General features: G+C 45.0%; 1 protein-coding gene across 4 annotated transcripts in view; it reads right to left on the reverse strand.

Annotated features, from left to right (window-relative positions):
• Window positions 1-27,009, reverse strand: part of Col6a6 (collagen, type VI, alpha 6) — a 138,830-nt gene that overhangs the window by 102,964 nt on the left and 8,857 nt on the right. The window contains exon 1 of one of the 4 annotated variants that reach the window (NM_172927.3): window positions 17,051-17,268. The exons of the other annotated variants lie outside the window; for them this stretch is intronic. The gene's annotated coding sequence lies outside the window, so the exon portion shown is untranslated. Of the gene's footprint in view, window positions 1-17,050; window positions 17,269-27,009 lie in introns of those variants that run through there. 4 annotated transcript variants of the gene reach the window in all.

Consider the following 27,009-nt stretch of genomic DNA (forward strand, 5'->3'; position numbering starts at 1 on the left):
CCTAGAATCTCATAAAGATGATCACACTGGAGCGAGGTTATCAGGTGACCTGTCACTTTGCAAAATCAACACTTTTTCTATGTTGAGGTGTTTGGCAGAGAGGAGAAAATAAAAAGTGAAATGCTTTGTGACTGAAGCTCTGCTCCTGTCCAAACTGTTACATGATGTGGGACAATACCACCCTTCTTCCCTAGGTGCCTAATCTAAAGCATCGGTCCTCTGTCTCTTCCATCCAGAAGGTCCGAAGTTCAGTGTTCCTTAACTTAATCCCTATAATCCAACAATGAAAACTAAATAAAAAGCCAAAAGCAGTAGCAGGCCTGGTAGCATAGGCCAAGCTCACTTCCCTCACACACTATAGTAGAAAGATCCCAAGTTCAAGGCCTGCCTAGACTCCAGAGTCCACTTCAGGCCAGCTAGAGCAACTTAACAAGAAACTTGTATCAAACAGAAATCAAAGGGAAGGGAGGTTAGGGATGTAGCTCACTGGTAGAATACTCCAGTCCCACAGCAAACACATTGACTGCCAGGCAGGTAGACATCAGCAGAGATAACAAAACCTGCTGGAACCCTTTAGGACTTAACTGAATCAAGCATCCTTAAGAAGAAAATCCACCAGGTCGTATCTGACCACTTAGAAACTGGAAACACGGGAGTTCAAGAGAAGGAAGAGCACAAAGTATTCTGATCAGAAATCAGTAAACTAAACAATGATTTAAAATTTTAGTTGAGCTTTGAAGAGACAAATCTCAGATCTGGTCAATTTAAAACAAAAATAAAACAAACAAACAAACACCCCCCAAAAAACAAACAAACAAACAAAAACCCAAAAGACAGTATTTTCTTCATCATAAGGTTTTCTCTTAAGAGAAACTATTTATCAGAGCTGACCTGCTAGGATTTTTTTCCCAAGCCTAATCATCAGGGGAAAAGGAAATATCCAACCTTGGCTCCATATGCCTCCTGTGTGTTAGCTATCCACATGGGAGCCAGTAAGGACCCAACACCGCCCACTCCTCCCTAAGGAGGTAGGGCTAAGGAATACAGGTTAAATTCACCATCTGGAGGCTCAGGCTCTCTATCACAGGACTGCAGAATATCCTCTCCTGCTCCATCAACCACCAAATTACAGAATGCATATTTACAGAAATTAATTTTACCCAGTGCCATATATCCTACTACCAAGAAAACGTTACAGGTCAAACCAGAAAGGTCAAACCCACAAATTTCAGAGACTCAACAAGCATTTGAACCAGACTCAGATACAACAGGGACAGTGCAGCGAGCCCAGGAATTTGAAAGTGTAGATAGCAGGGAAGAAAAGCTGAGCCATGCACCACACTCTTCAACTCCAGGGAAGGGCCAGAAGCCTCTGCCTGGAAACAGAACACTTCGTGGGAAACAGAGTGCTGGATTGGGCTAATGAGACTGGCCCTGCGGGCGGAGAGAATCTCTGAGCATGCAGTTATCTCTGCAGAAACCCCCCAACTGTAAAGGCAAAATGACAAGAGGAGAAGAGAAAGAAGAGGAGTAGTAGGAGGGGGGAAGAGGATTAAGGAAGAGGAAGAGAAGGATGAGAAAGTCCAAGGATTACATGACTACAGAAGGGAAAACACCAGAACAAGAAACAGAAAACTATTTAAAGTGATGGCGAGGATGTCCCCCAGATTGGTGACAGAGTAAATAAGGGACAGTACAGGAAGTACAGAGAACATACCAAGTATAATGAATGCCAAACGCCACACCAGAATGATATTTCTTGACTTTCAGAAAAACTAAAGGTAAAGAAGACATCTTGAAAGGAACCTAAGGGGTAATTTTTTTTTCACCCATAAAGGAAGAAAGATTAAAACACTCTTGAAACTTTCTTGCAAACCATGTCCTGGTCAGGGTTACGGCTGCTGTGATGAAACACCACGACTAAAGAAACTTGGGGAGGAAAGGCTAATTCGCCTTACGTTTCCGCATCACAGTTCATCACTGAAGGAAGTCAGGACAGGAACTCAGGCAGGGCAGGAACCTGGAGGCAGGAGCTGATGCAGAGGCCATGGAGGGGTGCTGCTTACTGGTTTGTTCCCCAGGCCTTGCTCAGCCTACTTTCTTATAGAACCCAGGACCACCAGCCCAGGGGTGGCTCCATACACAATGGGCTGGGCCCTCCCTGATCAATCACTAATTAAGAAAATGCCTTACAGTCTTGCCATATGTTATGCAGGCATTTTCTCAATTAAGGCTTCCTCCTCTCAGATGACTTCAGCTTATATCAATTTGACATAAAACTAGTCAGTACACCACGGGAGCAGGATGAGAGCAAGGTAAATATCTCAAGAGTTGAGAGGACGTTCCATTCTGCAAAGCTGTCCTTCAAGGATGGAGAAGAGGGGCAGAGAGATGCCTGGTTGGGTAAGAGTTCTTGATGCACAAACATGGTGAGCCGAGTTGAGATCTCAGCACTAAACACACTCTCCCCACCAAAAGAAAAAAAAAGGAAAAAAATGTGAAAGAGAAGGTAGGAAAAAAGATATAACAAGAAAAGGATCAACTTTTTAATAAATGATCTGGGGAAATGAACCATCCACATGGTAAACAATGAAATTGGACCTTTAGCACACAAAACTCAACTTGAAATGATAGATATAATTAGCAGAACTGAAGCCACAATGCTAGGAGAAATCGTGGGGGAAGTTATCATGACAGTGGCCTGGGCCATGGTGCTTGGCAACATATCAAAAGTTCAGCCTTCAAAAGCAAAAACAAATTAATTGTAGTGCACTGAACTGAAGTCGCAGCCAAAAGAATGCAGAGACTGCTTTCAGAGAGAGGGGAAGTATTTGCCAACCATATATCTGTAAGGAGTTAAGATAAGAATAACACACACACAGCTCACTGTCTGAGAGCCGAGAGACTGCTGGTAACAGCAGAACAGACAGTCTGGTTATAAAATGGGCCAAACGGACCAGGTACTGGATAGACAATTTTCTCCAGATAATAAAAATGGCCACCAGGTACGTGATTTAAAAAAAAACAAAAACAAAACAAAAAAACCCATCACCAATCTTCAGGAAAATGCAAATCCGAACTCAAGGAAATGTCACCTCACACCTGTTAGAGTGGCTGTCACCAAAATAAGAGGTGAGTGATGGTCAGGGTGACCAAAGAAGCCATATACAAGGTTGGTGGGAACACACATCAGTATAGCCATTGTGGAAAGCAGTACAGGGGCCAGCAAAGAAGTTAAACATAGAACCCCAGTAATTCCTCCTTGGGGAATACACCCAAGGGAGTGAGATGACCCCGTGGGCACAACATCTTTGAGCCCATGTTTACTGAAGCATTGTTCATAACAGTGTAAGATATGGGAGCAACTTAGGCAGCTGCTGAGGGGTGATTTTTTTTTAAGTGTGATGGATTTATATATAACGTTATATGTATAAGAAAACCACTTTTCAGAGGAAGGGAGATTCTGTCATTGGGTGATGATGTTAAAAGAAATAAGCCAGACACAGAAAGAAAAGATGCATGGTCTCATTTATAGGAGGAATCTTAAAACAAAACAAGGGGGAAGAAGAAGAGGAGGAGGAGGAAAGCTGCTGGGGGGAGAGGAGGAAGCAGGGAAGCCCACGTCAAAGACTAAATCCACACATGCGTAGAATGGGTAAGTCTAGATGTTCAATATACAACTCGAGTACTGTGGCTAACGTACTGGGGAGTTTTTACCTTCTCGACACACATAATGGTTAACCTTGTAAGACTGTATGTGTGTTAGTTATCAATCATTTCTCTATATATGAAAATGCAAACAAAAGCTTTCAGACAAGAAGTGCAGGAAGGAATCTGTTGTTGGAGGCAAAGGATTAGTTGTCAGTTTCCACTTTGAAGCCATAGTAAAAAAAATTCTACAGCCGGTGAATGGCACGGTTCCAATCTACACAAAGAAAAAGCCAGCACTAGAGAATTGCCCGGACAGATGGCGGTTTGCTCAAAATAATAATGATGTATTGATTCCATATGCTCAGATGTGTTTATGCATGCTTATGTAAATGTAAACATGGACAATGGTAGTGTTAAAATAGAGAAAGGAGTCAGGATTGCTTTGTTTGCATAAGGCATTTCCTTACTTAGGAAGCAGCGCAGTGTTACCAGAAAGCGATTTGGGTCGGCTGTAAATAAATTTTACAAACTGTAGGGTAACCATTAAAAATGATTAGAATACAAGTATCCACACATCATGATGACATCTGAGCACACACACACACAAAATAAATGAATACAATTTTCTAAAAAGTCAATTTGAGAATATAAACCGCTGGCCACTTTTTTCTTGCCTTTGAAAGTTTCATCAGAAACACTGGAATCCCAACGAGGAAATCAGAAGAAGCCATTATAAACAGGAAAAATGCATATGCAAACAATACAAGTTGCATACACTCGGGTAATTATAAAACTTTCATTCGAACTTCCCTCATGGTGACATCTTAAGCTGCATGCTTCAGGCATCTGCTGATGTATGGGGTATGTGATGTGCAGTGCACAGGAGACCTGATAGCCAGCCACTCAAGACTCAGAAGCAACACTGTGTCAGATTAGAGACAGCCTCACAGCTTAGTCTATGGCCGGCACCTTCCGCTTAATTGAGTTCATGTAAAAGCCACTTTATTTGTACTTCTTGTTACAAAGTAAAACTAGTTTTATTTCTTTTTCATTTATTTGTGCATGTGGAGGGAAATGCACTATACACATACACCGTCACAAAGGTGTTGGTCAGGGGACAGCTTGCGGCAGTTGGTTCTCTTCTTCCACCATGAGGGTCCTGGGAGTTGGACATCAGGCAAGTGCCTTTACCTGCTGAGCCATCTTGGGAGCCCCAAATCAATTTTAAAAGATCACCATGTCTGCATGTGAATAGCAATTTTTCTTTGAAATAATTTTTTCTCATCATAATGTATATACCTTTTTCTTCTTGTGAATATCTATGCAGGGAAAATTGTAGAATTTATCTCAAGTTTAAGAAAGGGAAAGGCACACGTGTTCACCAGGATGAAAAGCCCGCCCCTGGGAAGCTTCCATGAGGCCTCCACCCCCTCCACGCTTCTCCCTCTCCAGTTAGTACCACCCGAAATTTTGCTAATCATTTTTAAAAACATCACTTTATGCTTGTACTTTGAAACAACATACGTTAACACTGTCGGACCAATGACCTCTTCTTTATCTTTTTGTTTTTAGAAAATCTCAAGATTACAGAAAAGTCACAAGATAAAGCAATGAAGCGTGTGTGTGTGTGTGTGTGTGTGTGTGTGTGTGTGTGTGTGTGTGTTCATGTGCATGTGTACATGCGGAGGCCAGAAGTCAACGTCAACAGTGGGTGTCTTCCACGATGGCACTCAACCTTGTGAGTGTCTGCCAGTGAGTGGGGCTCACTGACTGATTAGATTGGCTACCCAGCAGGGATCCCTCTCCCACTGCCTCTCTACCTCTTCCCCATCTCCCCTCTCTCCACTCTCCTGCCTATCCTCCCTCCCCAGCTCTGCCCTCTCTCCCCCTCCTTCTCCCTCTCAGTCCTGAGATTAAGGTTTGAATCACTGCTTCCTGGCTTTTACATGGGATCTAGAGATCAGAACTTATGTCTTTATGTTTTTATATCAAGCACTTCCATCTCCCTGGTCCAGGACCATGATTGGATATATAACTGCCTATTCTTCATCTAGACATCCAGCTGTTAGTGTTTTCTTTATATCGCAGTAGGTGGAGAGAGAAATGTCTATAAATCATGTAAAAATGTACTAAGCTTTGGTCTTCGACTGTAAATGAACAGGCTTATACTGTGCATGCTCTTTTACATCCTTTTTCATTATCGTGAATTTTGGGATTGATTTATATTACAAATGCTACAATCACTCATTTTACATTTTTGCATGTTGGTCTCTGTATTTACACCAAATAGCTTGTTAACCCTTTTCCAGGACGAGAGCTATTTGCATAAGCTTGATTCTTTTCTATTAAAACAACGCCAGTTTGTGCTGTTAGGTGTGTGTCTACCAGTGGCAGAGGAGTCTGGGGTAGGTGTCTTCAGGTTTATGATAGGCCTTTGAGCTGGCTCTCTGACAGTGCTGTCCTCCCTCCCAGCAACAGGTGCCAGAGTTTCAGTGCCCCGAATCCTCTCTGACACCTATCAGGACTTTAAAGTTATGACAATTAGGGATGCAACAGTAGCTCTTTGCTTATTAATTTATATTTTCATAGCTTTCATTTGATCAATTTTATATGCAATTGAATCTTTGGGTTTTGGAAATAGATGATGCTGATGAATCATTTTTAATCAAGTATGATGATGTATGAGAAATGCATATCAAAGTAACACAAAAGTACAATATTGAGTTACTTTAAAATAGAAAAAAAATCACAGGCATTTAGTACTTTCAAATATGTTAACAGGAATAAAGCAGGAAGTACTCAAGTAAAACGAAGGCTCGGAGCTGAGACAGAGAGTACTTACATCAAGACTCAGGTATGTGCTGCAGTATCTGTCCCAATCTGAATGGAAAACCTATCCCTGGATGCTACAGCAACATCAGTCACAACTGCCAAAACCCAGACGCAACTGTGATGTCCAGTAAAAGAGCAATGGAATTGGGGGCCTTTTGGTAAGAGAACATTATTCATCATGGAAAAACAAACAAACAAACAAAAAAAACTAGAGATCGGGTCATGAAAAGACACAGAGGAAACAAATGCTCATTTCTAACAAGAAAAAGCCCACTAAAAAAGGCAGCCTAGTGTGCTGTTCTAACTGTATCATGTTCTGGGAAATTAGGAGGTGATTGAAAGTTCAGTGGCCACCAGGGAGGACCAGCTAACGGCGAATGGGATGACTGTAGAGCATGTCTTAGGGTTGTTGAGTTTCGTGATATTGTGAGAGCAGACAAATGCCACTCTAAACTTGGCTAGACCCATGGAATGTAAGACCCAAGAGTGAGTCCTAATGTAAACTATGGCTTCTGAGTGATGAGGTGCCATGATAGCTGGATTCATCAGTTGTAACAAATGCTCTGAAGCCATCCTGGAAAAGGTCTGTGCCTAAACCAGAAAGGACTTACAGAGACCTCTGTACCCTCAGCTCAACTTGATGGGATTCTAAACTGCCTTGAAACATAAACTTTTTTTTTTAAGCAGAGGGATAGTAAACCTAAGGTCAAGAAGGGTGGTTTTGTAGAAGTGTGGTCTAGGAGCATGGGATCAGGAGGGAACTCATCATTAAAATGAGTAGATGTTGGTGGCTTATTAATAAGCAGCATCTTACAAGGACCCATGGGTGAGAATGTGGGATGGGTGGGGGGTGAAGAGCAATCCAATTCTGTATATCCAAGACTCAATAAACGTATGTGGATATGATACACACATTGAAAAACTAAATATTGTTAGAACAAAGAAAAGGACCAGTAGTGAAGCCAGTGTTTCACGAGTGTGAAGTTTGTTTGAAGGGTCCTGAAACTCACAGTGTTAGCTGCAAAGCAAACAGCAAAGCAAGAAACAGAGTTTTGACCCAGAATAAAAAAAGCAACTTTCTCCAGGTCTGTAATTCATGGCACCAAGCAGGATCCAGCTAAAGAGACATGAGAAAAAATATTTTCTACAACAAAATCCTACCAAGGAGCAACCCAGGTCCCTGGCTGGGCACTCCCAGACATTCAGCAGAACTAAGACCCAGATCATGGTGAGGTCTCAGGTGAGCTTCTGCCAGCCAGGACTATGTCTCCCAGCCCACTGCAGGCATAGGTTGGGCACTGCCACCCACAGAAATACAGAAGAGTCTCCCATAAGCTGCCCTTCCAACTGGCTTCTCTCTAACTAGCTGGAAAGGTCTCACCCTCAAGCACCAAGGTTGGAGGTTCAGGGCTCCTCTCAGCATGGGACTCTGAGTGGCTTCATGGACACGGATGGCCAGCAAGGGCATCCATGTGCCTGTGTAAGAATGTAACTTATAGGTGGACCAGCATGCATTTCGGAGGGGCAGTATCTGGTACAAGGGGAACCACCCAAACCAACGTAGCCTCCAGGATCCGTGATGGTAAAGATAGCATGAAATAGAGGAAATGTGAGCAGGTCTCTAGAGGATAACAAATCCCTGAGGTACCATAGTGGGAGGGGAGGGAAGTGGACTCCGCTGAACCCAGGTCTTGAACAAGTGATGCTGGGGTCACACTCCAACTGCACTAGACTCCTGCTGTGAGACTTTGGGGGCTCTGCAGTTAAATCTCACAGGTTCTGGCAGCAGGTTGCCTAGCTACACTCCTGATTCTGTGACCAGCAAACTATACACCTAATTTTATAGGTCAATGCTAATTGGTAGTGTGTGTGTGTGTGTGTGTGTGTGTGTGTGTGTGTGTGTGTGTGTGTGTGTGTGTGTGTGTACAGAGAGGCCAGAGGCCAGTCCTGGGTGTCTTCCCCCATTGGTCTCCATTGTATTTGAGACAAGGTCTCTCACTGAACCTGGAGTTCACTGATTCAGCTAGACTGGCTAACAAGCGAGCTCTGGCCTTCCTCCAGTCTCTGACTCCTTGGTGCTGGGATGGTTGGCTCATATTACTGGACCCAGATTTTAAAAATAATAATAAAAGGTTACTGGGGATGCTAACTTGGTTCCTTGTGCTTTTGTGGCAAGCACTTTACCAACTAAGCTGTGTCCCCAGCTACAGATGACATTTTTATCCTTGTCATTGTTCTATTTACAATGGGACAATTTACTATAAGTGATCCAGAAATGATGCTGGCTGAGAACATCCCAGAAGGAAGCCTGACTCCCAGGTTTTCCCTACATGCTTGCTAACCTCAGCACACACACAGGCTTGCCCAGGTCCTTCTGTTTACACCTCTCCAGGTCATTTCATGGCCACTGTTTCCCTGGCTCCCTAGACCATGTATGTGAAGCTCATAGGAATTCCCACCCCTTCTCACAGAGGACCATCCGAGGCTCGGCAAGGCTGAGTGCTGCCAGCCGCAGAGGCCCCAATCCAATGCTTCCTCCACTGTGCCACTGCTGCCCACAAGGCAAAGCTCAGGCCAATGCCCCGTGCTCCATAGACAAAGGAATCTTAACTAATGTGTTTGAAAGCCCTGGGTATTCTATGTTTGTAGCTAATTTATTTTACTTGAAATTCTTTCTTTAAGGAGTCTTCTGCATCAATGAAGGGAAACCAACTGAGGCAGTCTCTCTGTCTACAGCTGAAGCCGTTGAGAATGAGAGAGGTGCTCTCTCTCCAATTTGCTTTTTTTTTTCTGCGTCACCCAATGGACAACAGCCAAACCGATCCAATTCGCAAAAGCCAACAATGACATCAGCTGGTCTGAAATCCGCTCAACAAAATCCAGGAGGACCAGAGAAGTAATAAAAGACATTGGTCACTGATAAAATATTTATTAATTATAGCTAAATCAAAAGCATGGCTGGATTAGTATAGCAGGAAATATGCTCAAGGTTAACTGGTCCTATTTATCAGCTTAGCAATTAAACACAAAATAGATATTCAAATATCTGCTAATCGTTGACTTTATAAGATTCAAATTCAGAAAAGCAAAGTATCAGTAAAAAGAATCCCACAGAGAGAAACCTCATAAGACTGGTGTGGGCTTTCTTCATCAGCCAACATATTGAGCAATATCAGCAATAATAAGGTGGGAGTGCAGAAGTAAGGACAACGTATTTCAACCTTGCATTGAGCAAAATTAGCATGGAATGCTATGTAAGTTCCCTTGGCTTAAGCCACCATGGTGGGTGGGACACGGGGCCATTTCTGAAACAAGAAAGAGCAAAGCCAGGGATATAGGTCAGCTGGCAGAGTGCTTGCCTAGAAAGCACAAAGTCTAGGGTATGTGCTGCAGGATCCCACAAAACCTGGTGTTACTACACCTGTGATCTCGGAACTTGGGAGGTAGAGACAGGAGGATCTGTAGTGAAAGGTCATCCTTGGTTAGGACAGTGGTCCTCAACCTTCCTCATACTGCCACCCTTTCATACAGTTCCTCATGCTGTGTGACCCACCCCAATCACAAAATAAGTTTTGTTGCTACTGCATATTGCTATTTTGCTACTGTTATGAATTATAGTGTAAATATCTGATATGTGACCCCTGTGAAAGGGTCAACTGACCCCCCAAGGGGTCACAAACCACAGGTTGAGAACCACCGGGTTAGATAGAGATTTCTAGGCATCATGGCCTGCATGAGACCCCGTCTCTAAAGAGAAAAGAACAGCAAACACTCAATACTTACTTATGTGACACACATAGGGGCCACACAATCCTCAACAATCCAGTGAAGTATTAAAAACTGTCCAGCCTGTCTTTCAGACGAGACTGAACCCAAAGGTTAAGTAGCTTGCCAGAAGCCAAGTTGCTATCAATGGTCTCACCTCAGTCAAACAGGAGCAGAGCGTCTCCAGCCTTGCTTGCCTATGCTGCAGGAAGCAGGAGACCTACAATCTAATTCTGAGCCATAGCACAGGCACACAATAATAATTCACTACTAAATTCTTCATAGCCAAAAGCACTGGCTGCTCATTGGCTAGTATCCCTTTCAGCATGACGCCCGGGGTCGGAGGTCATCTCTCTTTTTTTTTTTTTTCTCTCCATGTTCCTGAGTTTTGCTGATGGTTTCAGTTTTAGTAAATTGGTCTAAGATTCAGTCATTTTTCAATACATTTAATACTTCCATCCTAATCTAAGACATCATTTATTTACTTAAATTTTAGCAAAATACGCCTAGATTCCTGGTTCTACTCTTGACTCTTGATAAACTATAGATTATTCTAGAATGCTTTATCTTAAGATTTTAAAAAGGAGCCCACCCCACACTCACTGAAACTCCTAAACTCATCCTTCGGTCATGCCCTCACAGAGCCTCGTGTTACTAATCCTCTGTCCCCACCCCCTTCCTACCAGCCCATGCCACCCCAGCTTTACTGAGCCTGCCTGTCCTTATGTGAGACAATCTTGCTGTCCTTCAGAGCCTCTGCATCATCTCCTCCCTCACTTCCCTCCACTGACAGTTCTTCCCTAGAGAGACCTGTGGCTAGCATTCTGTTGTGGTCTGAATGTGAGAGTCCCATTGGCATGTGTGTCTGAGCACTTGGTCCCCAGCTGATGTTGCTTTGTAGAGGCGGGAAGAGGGGGGGGGGCTGTGGAACCTTTATGAGGAAGCAGACCACTGTGGACGTGCCTTGACGCTTCATAGCCCAGCCGCACTTCCTGCAACTTCCTGCTCTCCGGGTGCAGATGCCACGTGCTCAGTCAGCCTCCTGCACCAGCACCCACGTCTGCTCTGCCTCCAGCTCTGTCTTCCCACCACCATCAAACCCTCTGGGGCTAGGACCCAAAATAAACCGTTTCTTCCTTAAGTTGCTTTCATTGGGGGTATCTTATCCAGCCACTGAAAAGCAGCTAAGACACATCTCCACTGAGAATAGCTCCCCCCGTTCCCTTCTCCCATTCAGCCACCATCACTGTCTTATTTCTGTTTAGAGAACATGTCTTCATCTGAGAGGCTATGGGGCAATGTGTTTCCTCATTTATGTTCTTGCTCACCCATAAAATAAAATCATGTGAGAGGCACGGCAGCGTAGGCCTACAATCCCAACACTTGGGAGGCTGAGTCAGGAGAATTATCAGAAGCTAAAAACTAGCTGGGGTTGTAGTGTGGGTTCCAGGACAGCCTGCACTACCAAACGAGAGTCTATAAAAACAAACAAAACTGCAGCAAAAGCAAAGAACAAGATGATGACCTGGTCACATGACACAGTGGCTGGAAGCACAAGGCTGATGGCCTGAGTTCAGTCCCTGTCACCCACTGCCTGAGAGTTACTATTGCTGCAATGAAACACAACAGGAGAGTACTGACTCCTGAGCTGCCCTGTGACTTCCACATGCATCCTGTCTCAGGTACATGCATGTCTGTACACACACACACACACACACACTACAAACAAGCATCATGCATACATACCCCATACATTAAATATATTTTTAAATTATTTGTAAGAAGGGAAGAAGAAGAAGAAGAAGAAGAAGAAGAAGAAGAAGAAGAAGAAGAAGAAGAAGAAGAAGAAGGAGGAGGAGGAGGAGGAGGAGGAGGAGGAGGAGGAGGAGGAGGAGGAGGAGGAGGAGGAGGAGGAGGAGGAGGAGGAGAAGGAGAAGGAGAAGGAGAAGGAGAAGGAGAAGGAGAAGAAGAAGAAGAAGAAGAAGAAGAAGAAGAAGAAGAAGAAGAAGAAGAAGAAGAAGAAGAAGAAGAAGAAGAAGAAGAAGAAGAAGAAGAAGAGGCAGCAGCTGCAGCCACTCTTCCAGGACATCTTTAGATACATGAGAATCTCTCATGTGCTAGAAAGGAACCACCCCTGAGGTGATACCAGGGCAAAAAGGGAAAACCTGCAAAAGCAAGGACCCCTGGAGGAGGGGGCAGGATGCAACACAAAGAGATGTGGCATGCAGACCAGGAGGCAATGAGAGCCTCTGAATGCAGCTATAAAATACATGAAAGGTGCTTAGAGGGACTGTGGGATGCACAGCAATCACACACAGCAATCTTCACAGGACATAAAAGTACTGGAACCCAAAGAATATAAAACAGAGTTTGAAAGCAAACATCAAAACACCGACCCATACAAAGTATATCCACTGGAACTAGATCGAGTGTGGGAAATATCCTCCTTCATACAGGAAGTTTAAAGCCAACAACTGTGTTGCCAGAGGACAGCAAAGACAGAGTTTTGTAATTATCTAACACAGAGGGAACAGCATGAAGAGAGCGCTGGCACAGGTCTAATGGAAAATCTGGAGACAATATAGGAAAGAGGAGGTGATTTTTGAAGAGGTTATGGGTGGGAATGTTTTAGAATTGAGAGTACAAATTGTCGGGGCTGGAGAGATGGCTCAGCCATTAAAGGCTGGGCTCATAACCAAAGTGTCAAGAAAATACAAATGGTTCTGAGGTGGTAAAATGTATCAACGCCGAAGGGAATCTTCTGTACAGACGATTTATTCATATCAACAAATGTCAGAGAATAATTAAATATCTTCTGTCATAGAAACATTTTATATGGAGATCATTTATAATTAGAAATAAACATTAAAAAATTACTGATTCGAAAAGTAAACCGAGGCAAGATAGACTGAACGAGCGGAAAGATGGCCATGATGCGAGAAGGCTCCCCTCGCCCTGGAGCCTGGTACAAACTCTCGCCAGCAATGAAGCAAGACTCTCACCAAATTAAGAACTGCTTCTAACCAACTTCCCTCCCCCCTCCCTCCCCCTCCCCTCCCTTCCCCTCCTCCTTTCCCTCTCCAGAGCCATAAACCTGTGGTTTTCTAGGAATCTCTCTAGAAACCCCATTTATTTACAAGGAAAGGGCCCGAACGAAACTCCTCGTGCGCTCCCCCACCCCACCCCCATCCTGGCTCCCAGGTTGAGGTTATCAGACCATCCATTCCAGGCTTGTGTGAAGCTCATCCCGCAAGTCTCCAGTCTCCACTAACATGAACAAGAAGGGGAGGCAGACAGGGTCCTCAGCAATGTTTCCAGATCTAACTTAAAAGCCAACAAATGCTGTTGTCTACAGCTAATGTTACCACAATCAGCTGTGGCTCTTCTGAGGAGCCCACATCTATGCTGACGTTTGCCTTACTCTCTGCAAACCCATCTTAGAAAAGACCATGCCCATGCTCCCAGATACAGCTTCTATTCTTTATAAGTTCCTTCTTTCTATAAAACTGTAATATGCCGAGCATGGTGGTACACGCCTTTAATCCCTGCACTTGGGAGGCAGAGGCAGGCAGATTTCTGAGTTGGAGGCCAGCCTGGTCTACAAAGTGAGTTCCAGGACAGCCAGGACTATACAGAGAAACCCTGTCTCGAAAAACCAAAACCAAACCAAACCAAACCAAAACTGTAAGGCCACTTCACTCTGTCCAGCCTGGGGATTCTTTCCTTTGTTGGAGCCAGGAATCCAGACTTGGCCTAAGTCAGGATCCTTAAAAGGTTTAGGGAGCCCTGGGCTGCTGAATCGGACAACTTGAAACTGACAGAAACTGCTTCTAGATTTTTTTTTAACCTAAATCACTACTAAAGGATATATTTGAATAAGAAAAAAATTAAAACCAGTAAGAAAAAAGAATGGAACATAGGAAACAATAGAAAGGGAATTTGAAAGCATAGTGATAAATCTAAGAACCAGTTGGAACCATCTAAGAACTAATTGGAAAAATTAAAATTCGGAGTGTTTTAAAATAAAGGAGAAAGCAATTAAGAAAGACAACTTTGGCATTTGTATATTGCCTAGATGCTGGGGTTGAGCTGTGCTGATGTCACGGGACAGACATTTGAAAGGCAACGTATTAAAAGGTATCCCCCAAATAATGAGAAAAAAACAGTAAAGTGTAGACCAAAAAGGAGAAATGGAGTTACCAGAATACATGAAGTATTTTGACAATCCTGTAGAAGCCACCGGTCCCAACACAAATGGTTGACAGTTAGCATGGCGTTCACAGTTGAAGATAAATAATCTAAGTGGCTGGTAGGTCCAGGAAAGGCCCCACTCCTTACAGTTAAGAGGGAAATGTGTAATAACAACACCAGGCTCTAAGATCATCTATGCTAGGATCATCATGTAAGAGACTTTTCTGAGCCCAGCCTGTCCTGAAGAAACACAAGCCAGCTCCACGCAGAGAGCTCAGGAGAGATGCTGGACCAGTTACCAGGTGGCTCAGCTGTCCTCAGCCCCGGTGTGAGGCATGTAACTGAAAGAGATTTAAATGGCTACAACCTTGGCCACTGGCTGACCAAGACCTTGGCCAGCAGCCTAGCCCAGCCACAGATCCATAAGAAATAACTGTTACCTTAGGCCACTACTTTTTGAAATGGATTGCTCTACAAATATAGGTAACTGGTATATACAGAAGAACTCCACGTCTGGTGTCTTGAGATGCTGAGCTGGAGGCATCCCAGAGGCAGAGATAGATGCAGTATTGGAGCCAAGTATGTTATCATTGCTTATATGAGTGTGTTGGGCTGCTCTGGTCTAACAGACCTCCAAGAAATGCAAACCCAATACACACATTCCTGGACCTAAGGAATTCAGTGTGTTAGGAGTGAAGCACGTGGACCTGACATAATATGATGTGGGTGGATGGGGGCGGGAAAGAGGGTAGGGTTGAGGCATCTCAATGCTTTACAGGGAGAGCTGGTGGGAATTCTGAAATTCTACTTCCATGTTGTAGTTGCCCCATTAAAACCCGAATAGTGTCAAACACAGGCTCTCCCAGGGGGAAATAAAGACCCAGGCAATGGAGATCGGGAGGGGCCTTGACTTGAAATCAAGGACTAGGCAAACTGCTTCGCCTTGGCAAAAGCACAATTGGGCAATTTGTGTATTAGTCTCAGAAAGACACAGCTCAGACTTTACATCAGTGGTTCTCAACCTTCCTAATACTGAGACCTTTGAATACAGTTTCTCATGTTGTGGTGACCCCTAACCATAAAATTATTTTCTATGCTACTTCATAACTCTAATTGTGTTACTGTTATGATCCATAATATAAATGCTGGTGTTTTCTGATGGTCTTAAGTGACCCCCATGCAAGGGTCTTTCGACCCCCAAAGGGGTCACAACCCACAGGTTGAGAACCACTGCTTTACACATTTCTCAAACATGGTTCCAACAAAACAAATGAAAACAGGATGCAAAGTACAACATGTAAATTCACTCATTTGATATTTTTCGAAGGTCACATTTTGTCCTAAGCACACACTGGCACACAGGTTAGTTGCCTGTACAGAAGAGAAGACGTGGTTGTGCTTCGGATCCTTTGACTCCACGCTAGCCTATAAAGAACACCCACCACTCTCATCTTACAGATACTAATACTGAAACTATGAAGAAATTCTGCTCTCTGAGCCATATTAGGAAAGCAGCAGAATTTGGATTCAAATTCTTTCCTTTTCTCTTCAGGACCACCCCTGCCTTCCGGAAGGTTCTGCAGAGATGTGAAAAGCCCCTGGAAAGTTAAGGGTGCAGCTGGGAAGTGGGAGCTGGGAGGTTCCAAGTCCCCTTTGATGGGAGGGTTTTGAGCTAAGTCTTATGGATCGTGTAAGTTTGTTGTATGAGTAGCTCTGGCCAGGGTGTGCATGTCTAACAGCATCCAGGTGACGCTCATATGGTCTAGAGACCATACTGTGACTATCACGCTTCTAGTTTACTGAGCTGTCCCTCCACCATTAAAACACACACACACACACACACACACACACACACACACACACACACACACACACACACACACACACAAATAACCCATAAAAGTAACCTGAGCTCCATCTACAGCCCTGTGTCAGAGAAAACCATGGATGGCGAAGGGCCTGTGGCATCCACATGCAGCAGGTTACGGTGGGTTCCGTAGGAGTGAAGTGAGTAGAAAAGAAGGACGTTGTCCTTGTTGGTGACAGAGTCTCTGCACTGAGGATCATTTTCTACCCTTACAGAACACTTGGCACCATCTGGAGACAGCTAGGAAGGGAGAGAGGCAAAGGACGATGCTAAAACTCTTCAGGACAGTTGCACAGGACAGTGTCCTGCAACAAAGCATCACTGTGTGCAAATGTCAATGACTGATAAACGACTCCGGCTGAGAAACCAGAGCATCCTGAGCACAGAGGCTTCCTCCAGGGGACAGAGTGTGCTTTGGATGGGAAGAGATTCGGGCTAGGGAATTGGCTCAGCCAATCACAAGGCTGGCAGGTGCCAAATTTCCCAATCGGAAATGGCAACTGGAATTGAAGTTCAGCCCCCACTTCAGGGGCCATCTGCACGGAGGATTTCTTTCTCTGCCACCATCTCCTGAGTTAAATATTAATCACTTCTGAAAATTATCACGACAATCATCTAATTCTCGGAAAAGCAGTGAGGCAGAGTTTACACTTGTTTAAAGATGAGGAAATAAAATACAAAGACATCAGAGACTCCGCGCTAGGTGCGAGCTTCAGGACACTTGCTATCTGCGCGTTGACTTACCGTGCGCAGGCGCAGTGTGGAAACAGTCTTGCTCTTTTCCTCTCTTCTCACCCAGCTGCGTAGGTCACTGTGGTTTTTATCAATTTTCACCTAACAGGCCAGATGCTGAGGTAAGAGCTGCAAGGCGGGTTATCCAGAACTAGATAAAGAGCTTACAAGCTAAAGATCCGGGATGTGGACTGAGGCGGCCTGGCTCCTGGATCCATACCCTAACCTGTGATCCTCACTCTGGAGCCAACTTCCCTCTCACCAGAAATCTGGCCCCTCCCAGGGGAGCATGATTTGACTGATCTGAAAGGGCTGGAGGATGGATTGGTTTTAATCCAAAAGGTTTAGGTAGAGCTTTGATTGGGAGCAAACAAGTGCTGCTGGTTTTACTGACCAGGAATCAGCCTGCCGCAGCCTGGAAGGCCAATCTAACGCACCTGTCCGTTTTGCTAATTGATGTTTTTAATAGATCACAGCCTTCCCTGATTACGAATGAGCCATCAACAGTTGCGATTACATCACAGCGGCACACTTGAGCGGCTGTGGCACTAAATTGCTCATTATATGGATCTTTCCAGAAACATAGCCGATGTGTCCTTACTCCACTGCCCTCTAAATGTGGTCCTCTGGTCAGCCTCATCAGCGTGGTCGGGAAGCTTCGAGAAACACAGACTCCAGCATACACCCTCCCCCAGAAGCAGTATAACCAAGGCCCAGGTGGCCTACATCTATGCCAAAGCTTGGGGAGTCATGCCCTGTGCCTATCTGGCTACTGCCACCCTCTCTAGTCTCAAGGTTTATTTTTATTACATTGTTTGTTTGTTTGTTTATTGTGTGCATGTTTGTGTGGGGACACACAAGTCTGTGCACACATCATGACATGCATGTAGAGGTCAGAGGTCAGCTTTCAAAGGTTGATTCTAGCCTTCCACAGTGTGGGTTTCAGATAACTGAATTCAGGTCATCGCTCTTAGTGGCAAGTGCCTTTTCTCTCCCAATTCTTTCACTGACCGTTTGCGGTCATCTTTATCCTTTTCCTCGTTCCTGGTTGGTTTGTCTTCAGTAGGAAATGTCCTCTGTCTGGGCTGGCCCTCCTAGTGTTTTATCATTTTTCCTCAAGAGCAACATTCAAATCGTTGACCGAACATTCACCGGAGTAATTTTCTCTTTGACGTCTGTCCCGTCTGTCCCTCCGTGGAATTGGAAGCCTCATGGGTTTCGGGTGTAAAATAGCCCTAAACTCTGTAAATCAGCTGGCGTGCTGATGCATGCTTACAATCCCGGAGCTGGAAGCAGGGGGATCAAGAGTTCAAGGTTGTACTTGGCTCTGTGGGGAATTTGGGGCTGGCCTGGGCTACATGAGATCCCACGTCAAAAGCAAACAAAGCATAAACCTAGGCTGAGGAGGTGGCTCAGGATGCTTGCCAGGAAAGCACAAGGACCCAAGTTCAAATCTACAACCACATAAGAGCAGCCACACCAGCACACAGCTGAGACCCCAGCGCTGGGCCGCTGAAAGCAGCAGAGACAGGCAGGCCCCAGCAGCTCCCTGGCCAATCAAATGGCTAACTTCAGGCTCAAAAAATAAGGCAAAGCAATAGGGGAAGACATCTTCAGTTGATCTCTGGCTTTTACATGTGCACATGTGGGCAAGTGCACTCCTAGACACACATGTGACTACATGTACAACACACATGTATATATGCATACCCATCTATAATACATACACACATACATGCACATGTACAATACATGTGTGCACATATATAAACAATACCCATGCAATACACACATAGCCACATGTACAGCACACATGTTCAATATAGACACATGTACGACACATGTACAATACACATGCACAAACCTGTATGAAACACATTCATACACGTACAACATACATAGATCCATGTGTACAACACACACACACACATAGAAGTGGAAACCACACTGACTTAATAGCAAGTAAGAAACAACCCAAAGAAGAAAGTTAATAAATGAGTTATTAGTTATAATAATAAGTAAGTTATTAGGAAGTTCTTAGACCAAGGCGGGACGGTGCCTGGGAGGCCTGGACTGATGAGCAGGAGGCTTTAATTCCCTCCCTTTGCATTCTAGGGCGAAAAAGTACTACTCAATCACACAGAAATCTTCAAGGGCTTTGGGAAACCTCTGCAGAGCAAGGATCCAATTTCACCAGCTGTTCACTAAGTGAAATAGCCATCTATATCAGGAATTTAATTAGAAAGCCCAGAATGTGATCCCGCCTGAGAAAGTTACATTGCAGGCAGCTGCTTTGCCCCAAGAGACCAAAGGAAAGCTGGCTGCACTCTATGCTCCTCTCCCTCTTGATGAGAGCGCTCTCTGATTGATTCTGTTCAAAGTGCCCTTGTGGGGACCACTTTTGAATGGCTAACGTATTGTATGGAGATTAAGGACCCGAACAGCTCCTGGCAATTGATCTGTAGTGTCTTTCAAAACAGGACAGAAATCAGATGACTGCCCTCAGGTCCCTGCACCACAATTACCCATGGGGAGCTCACAGTGATGACTTTGACTTAGAAAGAAACGAGTATCAAGAAGATACGAGGAGAGGAGATGGGGCAGGTGGTGAAGTGCTTGCCACAGGAACACGAGGACCTGTGTTCTGACCAGGTCCAGCACCCATGGGGAAAAAGCTGGGCTCCACAGTGTATGTATGTCTAAAGTCTCAGTACTGGGCAGGTGAACACAGGAGGAATCCTGTAGTTCCTTGGCCAGTCAGGCTAGCCAAACTGCTGGAAGCTAGGTTCAACAAGGGACTCTGTGTCAATAAATAAATAGATAAATAAATAAATAGGGGAAGAGCCACTGAGGAAGACATTCCAGTGTGGACATCTGGTCCCCACACATGCACACAGAGAGAGAGAGAGAGACAGAGAGAGAACTTGTCTGGAAAGTAATTGGAACAATATTGCTGTCATAGGTAGGTGCCTAAACAGAGAGTGATCTAGGGGGTATTCTAAGTGCATTTTAGTAAGCCCTCTCTCCTGCTGATAAAGGAGAGTGAGTGAGATTTAAAGGAACTCCTGGAAGATTGTGAAACAGAACACTAAGAGAGCCTAGGTGTCCACCTCACCTAATTCCCAGAGGCTCATCTTTCCCCATCTGTAAAATGAAATCAGCGTCGGCTCACACCTTCATCCCATCCCCTACCATGCATTCTCTCATTCAAGTGATTTTTATTATTATTTGGAAATCTCACATCATGTGCCCCGATCACACTCATCTCCCAGTCTTATTATCTTCACCCCCTTCCCCCCATGACCTTCCCCCAACCCCCCCCAAAAAAAGAAAAAAACTAAGCAAGTTATTTCGTGTGGTCTATATACTCACTGGAGCATGGTTAAATTCCTAATGGCCACCTCCCCATGGGAGGATGAGAGGATGAGTCTTTCTCCCCTTGTATCTGACGCGGAAACCATCAGCTGAGGAGAGCCATGTGGGTGGAGCAGGGTGGGGCTAGTTCTCTGGCATCCACAACACTGCCTACTGCAGCGGATGGGTGAGGGGCAGGACCAGCTCTCCCATGCTTTTGGCACTGTGCATGTACTAAATGGCATGCTAGGTAGAAGATACCCAATAAAAGAAACCAGTAGGACTCTGCCCTCATGAAGCTTGCAATTAGCTGAAGAAACGGGGTGTTTGTGTTTGGGCTCTACTAAATATAAAATTAGAATCACAGTGTATACAGAGAAGGGGTTCCTCTGACAACCCGCAACTAGTCCATTCCAAATGCCAGTCCCCAACTAAGCCCATGTCATCATCACACGCGCGCGCGCGCGCGCACACACACTATGAAATCCACACACAATAATCAATTTTTTGACGATTATGAATCAGGTCAATAAGTGCTATGTGAAAAGTCCCTGGTGACCTTCCATCATGCTCAGACTAAAGGGCGGTTCTGGAAGGCTTTTGAGGGTCTGCATAGTACTGGCCACGTGGTCCTGACCTCATCTGCTGGGCTTTCCCTTCTACCCCTCTACTGCAGCCACGCTGGCCTCCCTGTTCCCTGAGCAAGCCAGTGTGTAGTGGGTAAGAGGTCTTGTCACACAAATAAGCACTGGAGAAGCCAGGAAAGTTAAACATACGTGCATGTTTCCTCAAAGGAAAGAAATGTTTGCCTGTCTTCTACCCAGAACTCCCAGGGGGTTGGGGGGACGTGTAGTTTACAACCTGGTGATCTTTTGCTATGAACAGGGCTTGGCTTCACTTGAATCCTCCAGAATGTAAGGTTTGTTTATCCCAGACTTTCCCCTACTAAATCTTGAGTGTTGCTTCTCCGTCCATAAACCCGAGCCTTATGAGAGAAATCACTTGTACTTTACAACTGCCTAGGTGGCTTCCATGTTATCTTAGGGCCACGCCAATCCTGACTCCCACAGACATTGTGTTTACCTCAGTCATTCTCCCTAGACCCTCATGGTGAGCATTGTTTTTGAGTCAACAGAACCCATCTTTATGGAAGAAGCCATAGGTACTTTGTAAAGGGTTTCAATGTAAACACGTCTTAATTGATATCAGGTGACTTTTTTTCCAGAATTGTGCTTAAATATGGCTAAAATAAATCACCAAGTGTCAGACCCCAGAAGTTTGACCCAGCACTGGTTAACTAAGTTGGGCTGAACTGAGTTTCATTTCCCTGGAACTGAATCATCTCCCTGCTTAAGGGGGACCCCCCAAAATAATGAACCTGGATATGGCCCCAGAGAGCTTCATTTGCTCACACATTCAGTCAAAGATGTTGAGATATTGTCACTTAGGGACTTTGATCTCTGCTCAAATGTTGCCTTCCAGAGTCTTTCCTGTCCATTTAGAGTCACCTCACCAAGCCACATAGTCAACTACCAGTCTTAATCTATCCTTTACCTAAGGTGGTTAATTCCACTTCAAAGCTAGTCCTTGACTTGCTATTGTTTGTTTCCTATCTGGAAGTAGGACTCTGTCCATATCATTTTTAATTATCTACAATAGACTTTGGACATAAAAGGATGCCAAATAAATGTTTATTGTTACTCTGTACTGTGATGATATACGTCTTGACACACTAAGAATTACTTATTTCGGGGCGATCAGGGAAGGCTTGCTTGTAGGAGAACACAATGCTGAAAGAATGGTTTGAGCCTACCAGGCCAAGAGGAGTGTGGTGTTGGCTGGGGACCAGGGATTGCTCAAAGGCTCTGAGGTGGGAAGGAAAACAGTGTAGTGAAGAAACTAGAAGATGAGCTGTGGAGATGACTCAGTTGGTCAAGTACTTCCATGTGAGCATTAGAAGCTGAGCTCAATCTTCAGAGACCTCGAAAAAGAATAATAAAACAAACAAGCAAAAGACCTGGGTACGGTAGCCTGAACTTAATAATTGCAGGGTTAGAGATGGGCAGATCCCAGGGGGTTACTGGCCAGCCAGCTTGCCAAGTTGTAAGCCAATGAGAAATGATTTCATAGAAAAACAAAGAAGGATGAGTATTGTGTTTTATACAAGAAAGAAAAGGAGCCAAGGATATGTTTGGTGAACAGCTCCTGAGACAATACTTGAGGCTGTCCTCTGGCCTCTACATACATGCATACACTCAGTATAGCTGGACACACACACAGACACACACACACAGACATACACACGGATGAGGGTATCAAAGGTCATCTATACAAGCAGAACATAGAGAAAAGTGCTAGGGAATTTTATTGCTGTGATGAAACACCAGGACCAAAACCAACTTGGGGAAGAAAGGGTGCGATTTGCTTTGCCTCCCAGTGTCCATCACTGACAGGAGTCAGGGCAGGAACCTGGAGGCAGGAACTGATGCAGAGGCCATGGAGGGCTGCTGCTTACTGGCTTGCTCCAACAGCTTGCTCAACCTTTCTTATGGCCCCCAGGACAACTAATCCAGCAAGTGGCACAAAGAACTGCCACACCCACCCACATATCAATCATCAAATCAAGAGAATGTACCTCTGTCATGCCTACAGGCCAGTCTGGTGGGGGCATTTTCTCATTCAAGGTCCTTTCTTTGAAAATGACTCTACTTGTGTCAGGTTGACATAAAATTAGCCAACAGGGCCCTGAATGAAGCTGGATACCAGGAAGCGACCAGACTGCTCACGGCTGCTTGGGAACCATTCATGCTTTGTCAAGCCTTTATTTCTAGCTTATGGATGGATTTTAACTGGGAAAGTTAGGGAAAGAACCAATCATCTTTACTTACCAAAGAAAATCTGAAAAGATGTATTAAGTCCCTGCTTTAAGCCACACAATAAAATGAGACAAGATTCCTGGAAATATTAACCATAGTCAGTTTCCATGGCAGAGACTCAAGCACACACTAGGCAAGTGAACTGGCTCTACCGCTGAACTGCATCCCAGGCCCTGCGCTGCTGAGCTCTGTGGCTTCTCACCCATCACCAACCACTTTGGAGCTTTGTGTCCAGACTGCATTGATCACTCTTCCTGCCCCCTCACCCCCACCCCGTCTCCTAAAAAACAACAAACAAGGAAACAAACAAACAAAAAGCCCCACTTATTGAAAACTCCCCTTACCATGAAAGGATGCCTGAACTGTAATTCTGCTCATGCAAGAATGGAACTCCAGTGTCAGCAGGAAGCTACTAGGCTTGTGAGTATTTTCCACTTCTCCCTGCACAGTGGACAAGTAGTGGCCAAAGCCGAGGGCTAGCTGCCTCCTAGATTCAAATCTCCCCCACTGACCAGCCATCATCTTAAGAACAGCTGTTCCTTGAGACCCTTATATACCTGTCATAAATCATCAGTTGACCTAGTTTTCTTTATTTAGGAGTGAGGGAGAATACTGAACCATATAGGACTTTGGAGGCTCTGCGTTCACTGTCAGAAAACTCCATGGGTAGAAGACTCGAAGATCTCCTTTCTGAAGACCTGAAGACCCCAGCTCCTTCTCCTAAGGGTGGTCCTAGCCATCCCTTCTCACTGAACCTCTACATCTCAGCAAACTGTCTTTTCCCAGGAAGTTCAGCAGGTACCAGGGAGGGGACATCATAGAGGCCTTCTGGTAGATCCAGTGTGCTACACAGCCAACCCCTGCTGCTCTGGCTGACTGTGGTGACAGCAGCAGAGGCTACATCTACAGAAGCTCTCTCCATAAAAAATAGAATATACTATATACTAGAGGCTAGTATATAGTATGGGGAGTTGGTTCTGTGGATAAAATGCTTGCTACGTAGATGGGCGTGGCTTCAGACCCAAGTAAAAGCTGAACAGGCAATAGCATGCTTGCAATCCCAAAACTCAAGAAACAGAAACAAGGAATTCCTGGTAGTTATTGGCTAAAACTAACTCAATAAATCCACAGGAGAACAACTGAGAACACTCAATCCCAACTTCAGACCTCCACACACATGTGTACACACACATGTATGCATATACATCTGTGTGTCTGCATACATGCAAGCACACATACATGTGCATAGCATACACAATGAGCACACATGCATGCACGTGCACACACACACACACACAAAGGAGAGAAACAGAATAGTGGAAAAGCCTGTTGGATCATCAAAGAAGAGGTAAGTTAGCAGATACTTGAAAATCTACAGGTTTAGGGAGCAAGGGAGCAACTATTTAAAGTATTCTGCACCACAGAATAAATATGTATGGATTTATCTAGTCTGGTCTATCAGGGAAAACTGCTCTGAGAACCTAATATAAATGTCATTAGTCATTAATTTACCTATATTCCTTATAGTGACCATTCATTACAAGTGATTGTGTGTCCCGTAATTATTAGATCTATGGACATGGTGGGGTTGGGGGTGGGTTGCAAAGTTCGTGCTACCCCTGGCCCTGCCATCTCGAAAATAGTCTAGTTACAGATCCTAAGGTAAGTGCACCTAGGCAGTAACTTGACAAATATAACTAAAAGCCCTTAAATCCTGACACCTCCCTGGGGGCTCGTATCTCAGTGTCTGCCTCAGTTGCGCTCTTAACTTGGCCGTCCACTACACACATCTGGGTTTGTTTTTGCCTTCTTCACCAAATGGTAGCAACCTGGAGATTCATTTACTGTGCATCCCCAGGCAGTCAAATCACCTGCAAACGTGCTGAACACCGTAGGAGCACCCTGGCAACAGTCCCCGGGAGACCCAACAATTAGATGCCTAATGGGCCCTGCTTCAGGATGATGGCAGTAATCAGGGAGAAGGGAGAAAGCCAAGCAGCCTCCTCTGTGGGGAGAGGCTTTTTAAGGCAAAAACTCTTAGAAATAGCTCCATTTCTGCTCCGATCCAGGGAATGCAGGGCCTGACAGCTGGGAGGAAGGATCATTTGGAGGAAACGGTGGAAGAGATATGGCAGGACTTGCTTTTCCAAAAGCCCACGCTAGGATTGAAAAGACATCAGAAAAGCCAGGTGTGTTAGCTGGATTACCAATGCCTTTCTGCCTCTGGGCTTCACCCAGTCGTACTATACCAATATGGGCCTTCAGCTTCCACCTCCTAGAACATGGCCTCACTCATCTCAAAGTGTCACAGGGTCAACTTAAGCATCTTTCTATCTTGGTGACTCCAAAGTGACTATTACTGAGCACCAGCTATGTGCATGCCAGAGACAGCAAACCCATAATTTCATCAACTCCTCTCACTCTTCCTAGCTTGGGTATTGTTTCCATTAGCCTATTATCAATGGATAATAGTTCAAAGAGTGTCTGTGAGCTGCCAGTGGTTCTCAGCTAGTTAAGAACCTGATGTTAGCTCATTTATTCACCTGCAGATATTAGTAGAGCATCTACTGGGTGACCAGAGCTGAGGCTGGCCTGGAGAACACATGCACACACACACACACACACACACACACACACACACACACACACACACACACACACACCAAAGCAACCAGTTTACTGGAGAGCTATCTGATTAATGAACAGCATGGTACCTATTCCCAGTAGATGTAACCCCAGTAATGCTTCTCTTAGGAATGGATGTGGATGGTGCTTATCCTAACAATGGATGGAAGCATTTAGCCAAGACCTGGAGTCTAGAGAATAGTACTGTCCTAGGCAGAGGAAATCTCAAGTGCAAATGGCAGAGGTGGGAGAGAGTAAAGTCTCCCTACAGACCTAGAGGAAGGGACTGGAGGGAGAGATTCAGGCATAAGACAGACAGGAAAAGTAGAACTCAGATTAGGTGATGAGAGGACTTTAACCAGAATCAGGATGGGTTTTAGCCAAAGCCACTGGAGTATTTTAAACAGAGAAAAGTACAAGTAGATGGTTTAGGAAGATTCCCTGGGTTGAAATACGGAGGCTGCGGTGGGAGGATCGAGAGGGCAGGTGGGGAGGGAGAACAGGAAGCCCGTGTTAGGTAAGAGAGAGGTCGCTGTTGGAACAGGGAATCACTAAATGAGGGGCTCAGGAAGGTTTGCTAAGATCTGTGGGATCCAGTTAAACTGTTGGGAATTAAAATCAGAAACTGATGAGCTGGAGTCATTCATGGGGGTTGGGGGAAAGGACAGGGCTTCAGGGCTGCTTTCTAGAGTGGCCACTGAGTGGTACCATTCGTGGGAAGAGGGGAAGGGGTTGAATACTGTGTGGGACTCGTTGGGGGCTGCAGCATATGTGCAGTTCAAGTTCCTTGTGGACAGTCAGAGATCCAGAATGGGGTGCTCAGGAGAGACCTGAGGGTGCAGATAAGAAAGTCATGCTTAACAAACGATGGCTACCACAGAGGGGACTGGAATGTCGTGCCAGAAGGTGGAGGAGCCAGCTTCACCTTCATGAGCACATCTGAACCACCTCTATGAACAACAGAATGGGATTTTGTGGTATTTCTCTAGTTATGGGGTTACAGCAAGCTCCCTTCTGCTCAGAGATCACACCAAGACGAACGGCTCTCCGCACCGAACCCCGGTCCCGACGCCCGGCGGGGGGAGACCCCGCGCCGCCGCGGGGACGACGCGGGGA

This window comes from Mus musculus, chromosome 9 (genome assembly GCF_000001635.26).
Source record: "Mus musculus strain C57BL/6J chromosome 9, GRCm38.p6 C57BL/6J".
NCBI classification, from domain to species: Eukaryota; Metazoa; Chordata; class Mammalia; order Rodentia; family Muridae; genus Mus; species Mus musculus.